This window comes from Solanum tuberosum, unplaced genomic scaffold (assembly GCF_000226075.1).
Source record: "Solanum tuberosum cultivar DM 1-3 516 R44 unplaced genomic scaffold, SolTub_3.0 scf00039, whole genome shotgun sequence".
In the NCBI taxonomy this organism is placed as follows: Eukaryota; Viridiplantae; Streptophyta; class Magnoliopsida; order Solanales; family Solanaceae; genus Solanum; species Solanum tuberosum.
Genome location: NW_006238968.1, coordinates 1607007 through 1613023, shown reverse-complemented (window position 1 = coordinate 1613023; position 6017 = coordinate 1607007).

The window sequence follows — 6017 nt, the reverse complement described above, 5'->3', positions numbered from 1 at the left end:
AGCGATATTGGGAGAGAGAGGAGAGAGGCGAGCGAGAGAGGGCAGAAAGTAGGAGAGAGATGAATTGTATATGTATATAGATTAGATAATTGTATATTATACATATGCATTTGTATATATGGCAAGCGAAACTGGGAGAGGGAAGAGAGAGGCGAGCAAGATTGGGAGAGGGAGGAGAGAGGCGAGCGAGATAGGGAGAGGAAACAAAGAGGAGAGCGAGAGAGGGCAATCATTTGTATAATTCGCGGCTACGTTTGTATAATTCGCATGTTTTTGTATAATTGAGTAATATAAAGTCTGAAATTATACAAATATGATAAAACTTGAAATAACAAATTGATACAAACATAAACATATGAACTTTAAACAGTTATACAAAATATATTATACAAATTAATGATATAAATTATATTATACAAAATCTGAAAATTACTCGTTTATGCAAACTTTAAAAAGTTATACATAAAAAGATTGAATGTATATGGTGACAAAACTGAAAAACCAAAGGAAATCATCGTCATATATAAATATAAACCATCGTATACAAATACAAATCAAAAGAAGAATTGCTAGTTACGAATTAAACAAATGTGGCGAATTATACAAATGCGGCTAATTATACAACTCGAAGTCAGCTCATGTAATTAATGGTTAATGTTAGCCACGAATGATAATTATAGCAAACTATAGCTATAATGAGTAATTAAGTAATATAAATTTGCTTATCCGCGTAATTTTTCTCAAATAGTTTTATAATTTTTTTTTATAGCAGTTGTGCTTCGTTAATAAGTTGAGTGAGATTCAAGTTCAACTATCACACGATTAATTAGAATCTCTTTAATCGAATTTTCATTTATAATTTTTAACTTATGACTTTGTAATTTATTTTTAGTACATTAGCTTAGAATTAAGTGCCGATAAACTGTAACGACTGTGAACACCTAGTTTTTGACGTGTTTATTTTACTCCTACAATATATAGTAAGGTATTTTCTTATATTTTTGTTGTGTATTTTGGGTTGTTCGTCTTTGTTTATATTATTTTTTTAATTGGCCCAAATGACCCAATTTTTGATTGAATTGGGTTGATTTAGATCAAATTCTGATGGCCCAATCAATTTTGACCCGGTCAAATAGAAATGGTCAAGATTAAATCTCAACTATCCATGATATTTTGATCCAAGGGTTTTATTTTCTTCTCCCCTTTGCTTCCACCTGCCGTCGGCCGGCAACCGCCACTGTCGCCGCCGGCCACCACCCCTTGACTGAAAAAATCTCTAAAATTTTACCATTTCTTCCTTTCACCTTCCTCTACACAAATCCGCAAGCCATTCGTTCATATCCATAGCCAAACTCCGTAGATCGAAGAAAAACCAAACATAAATCTTCACCTTTTTCTTTAGATTTACAAAGTTTCGGTCATCCCCGTCCTATATCCTTTACATAAAAGTGTAAAGCTCTTCAAGGACTATCCTTTGATGTAAAGTTTATGTCTAAAATCCGTCAACAAAGTTTCCGGCGACCTCCATTCATCCAAAAATTTATGTCAATCATTTCCCTCTCTCATCCTCTATCTAAATCTGTCATTATCACTTTTTTTTAAAAACCATATAAGTCGTTATGGTGCCGGATTTATATTGTTTTGCTAGTATTCTTCAAGTTCTATCATGTTGAAGTTGTTGCTTGAGTTTATTTTATTTTTGAATTTCGTTTTTATTTTTTATTTTCTGCCTTATTTATGGTGTTTTGATCTTCAAAATAGTTTATATGTTTAGATTTTGTGTTAGTGGACTGATTTTCTTTTGATTTTTGGGTCTATTTTAAATTTTCAGATGACCCATTTTGCTATTATTCAATTAATGAATAAAAGAAATGGGTCATCTAAAAGGGTAATGCAGTCTTTTAATTAATTTTATCCTGGAAAAAGAAAAAGAAAAAAGAAAAGAGGAAATTTCATTGGTCATCTTGGGTGACACTTTGAGAAAACAAAGAGTCCAATACATGCATTGCCTCTTAAGTTTTCAAGAAGAGTGGGGGATTTAATGCTACACACCTATTTAAACCCATTCTTCTTTCATTTCAAAGGAGGAAAAAAAGAAGAACAAGAACAGAAAATTAGAAGAGGGAAATCATAACTTCTAAAAGAAAAAAATAGATATATATTTCATCTTTTGGTGGTCTTTGGGAGTTCAATTAAGTTTTGCTTTCATCATTGTTTTGTCATCATCTCTTTAGGTACATCTCTTTCCTTACATTTTGCAATGTAACTTTAAAAAATAATGAAGCATGTTTATATTTTTTATTAAATTATTATGTTTAGTTTATTTGAATTAGTTAAATATGTTATGATACTTAATATGATTATGTTTCATTGTTATTGTATATTTGTATTTTATTATTAAACTAAGTGTTAATTCTATCTTTATCATTATGAAGTGATACATAACTTTATTCGAATTAGTTAAATTATGTTTTGTTATTATTATATATTTGTGTTCTATTATTAACTACGTATTAATTCTATCTTTATCATTATGAAGTGATACATAACTTTATTGGAATTAGTTAAATTAATGTTTTGTTGTTATTATATTATTTGTGTTCTATTATTAAGACTAGGTGTTAATTCTATATTTAATCATTATGAAGTTGATACATAACCCTTGCTTTTGCTAAAAAAAAAACAACAACAATATCAAAGTTTTTTTTTTTTTTTTAGTTTCTGGTCATTTTAAGAAAAGAAAAAAAAAGAGAGGTTGTTTTTTGCAAATAAAAATAAAAATGCAAATCTGGTCATTTTTACAAAAAATGTAAATCTGGTCAATTTTGCAAAAAAATGTAAATTTGATCCTTTCATAAATTCTGTTTTTCTTTCTCTTAAATAAATATATGAATTGGTTATTGAAATAAAAATACAAAATCGGCTACTTTTAGTTAGTAATTTAACTATTAGATAAAATTGGCTATTTTTACAAAAATCTTTCAAAAGAGCATATGACCATTTTGTGTAAAACTTAAAATTTTACTAAAGTGATCATTTTCTGAAATTATATCAAAAATAAAATAAAATTATATCACTACTTGCTTTAAAAGGGGCTTAGTCATTATTCTTTTTATTTTAAAAAAAAAATATACTTTTTTTTTCTTTTTGTTGTTATCGTCAAGTAGTGATACTTAATATTTATTTGATTTTTTTTTTTAATAAAAAAAATCGTTAATTCCTTAATTAGCAATTTGCCAAAAAAAATAAAAAATCTTTTTCATATCTATAACTTGCAACAAGTTCATTTTTATTAATTTTTTTCTCATTATTAAATAAATTTTGAGTCATCAATTATCATTTTTTTTAATAATATATTAAATACCACCATGTGTTCGGTTACGATTCTTGGTGTGTATTTTTTCTAAAAAGTGGTCTTGTGTGCGGTTACGCTCCTAGGCCAATCAATTTTTTTTATTAAATTTTTTCTTTAGTAACTAACACAAAATTACTTTTTATCCAAAAATTATTTTAGTCAAACATGAGTTAGTAAAACGATCGTGCTAGAACCACGGGACTCAGGGGGTGCCTCACACCTTCCCTCCGATCAATAGAATTCCTTACCCAATCTCTATTTTCGTAGACTAAAAATAAAAAGTTTTTTTAGTCTTTTAAATTAGGAATTACCAGGTGACTTGAAACACCTAAAAAATCTAATTTCATGTGGCGACTCAAAAACAAAAAAAAATCATCATATTCCTAACAATTGTAAAAAAGGAAAGTGGTGTGACAGATCTGGCAACTCCGCTGGGGACTTTCTTTAGAATTCAAGTTTTGTACATTGACTATATTTGGCTATTTTGATTATTTGGATAATTTTGTTTTTGTTTGTTTGTTGGCTAATTGCGCTATTTCAATGATTCATTATTTTGATATTGTGTGATTGTATATAAATTGCCTTCTCTCTTACACCCTTTAAGTCTCTGAAATTTTTGTTATACACTGTGTGTGCGGATACGCTCCACAATACTTCTGTCTAGGATGAGCCAGTGTTCAATTACGCTCATGGTTCTAGGTTTGTCACACATGTTAGGCGGGGGTTGGATCACCAGTTAAGCCGGAATAGCTCTGCTACCGGTACGCTGTCCCTCCCCGGCTCGAGTTGTTCACTCGAGTAAAGCCAGTCTAGACACCTTCCATATAAAGTGCTAGACCTAGCAAAAACTATCCCTGATATGGTACATTTATTTGCATCATGTGCATTTGACCTAGAAAATCTAAGATATGTACCCACTCTAGACCAACATGTTCATTTTATGTGCTACGTGAAAATAATTTGTTTAGAAGGCCTTTACATTGTTGACCAGCTTTAAAAATAAAAAATAAAAAAAAATAAAAGAGGTTGAAATATAATGGGTGGTCTTTCAAGTGTGAGTCTTTTTCTTTATGAATTACGCACACCTGATTCTTACTAAAATGAGATACGTAGGCATCCCTTCTCAAGAGATACTACAATTAACTTAGAGGTGCAGGGGGTATAGAAGAACTGCTCATGGCTTATTTTGGTGAGAGTCTGGCTGGTGTTGCCTCAGAATGGTTTATAGACCAAGAAATTTCCCACTGGCACATCTGGGATGATATCGCACACGATTTTGTTAGACAATTTTAGTACAATGTCGACATTATGCCAGATCGCAATACACTCTCTAATATGAGAAATAAGCCAAATGAAAGTTTCAGAGAGTATACTATCAAATGGAGGGAACAAGCAACCCGGGTCAAACCACCATTAGATGGGCAAGAATTGGTAGATATCTTCATAGAGGCTCAAGATCCTAACTACTTCCACCACCTGAGAGCCGCAATGGGAAGAACGTTTCACACAACAATCAAAATTGGAGAAATGGTCGAAAGTTGGTCTCAAAACAGGAAGGATTGTGAGCCAGGCAGCAATCAAAGCTACCACACAGGCAATTCAAGGTGGTTCAGGAAGTTTTGGGAATCAAAAAAGAAAAGAGGAGATTTCTTCGCTAGCATCAGGGTCAATGGGTGCTCAAAAGAATTCTAATTGTCCTTACCCACCACTTCAGGGACAATCTAGCTATCCTCAGCATTACCACCCTTATGTCCCTCAATTTCTAGTATCTCCATCTCCATACACGGTCTTAAATGCTCAGTCATAGAGTTGTCAAAATGGGCTGGCCCAACCCAACCCAACCCAACCCTAACGGGCTAGAGAGTTAAATGGGTTGGGACGGGCTGGCCCTTTTAATTAAAGGGCCGATAAAATAGCAGCCCAACCCAGCCTAAGCGGGCCACGGGTTGGGACGGGTTGGCCCTTCAATAAAAAAACGGACAACTTCTCCTCTTAGAAAGGATACGAATGTCGATGTCCGATGGACACGACATCAATACATACATAAATTCATTCATGAATTACACATACTTCAGTGAATATTTACAAAACAAATACATAATAGCCAAGATACAACATTCATAAGATTCATCCGAGCAAAAAAATATTACATTATCATTATTTTCATAAACAAGACAATAAAGGAGTAGTGAAAATCATTAGGCATAAAAACAAAAGTAAAGGAGGTCAAAGATTCATAGTTATAATGGAGCAATGAACTTGGGCTAATAAGAAAATTTAGTGGGCTAATGACCCTAAAATGTAAAAGATATGTAAAAAATATAGTCTTGATTTTATATTGATATTTTAAAAATATTTATTGATAAAATCTTTACAAATAAAACACTACTAAAAATATATATAAAAAATATTTTAAAAAATTAATAGCCCATGGGCTGGCCTCTGAGGCTTGCGGGTTGGCCCTACGAGGCTACGGGCCAAACGAGGCTGGGCTAAAAAGCCTCGTTCCTAAATGGGCCAAAAAAATTAAGCCCAACCCCACTTAATTCAAGGGTTGGGTTGGGCCGGCCTCGCGGGCCAAGCCCATTTTGACGGCTCTACTCAGTCATATGTGGATCCTCCCAATTGCCCACATTTTCAGGCCCCAACTCAAGGAAACCTT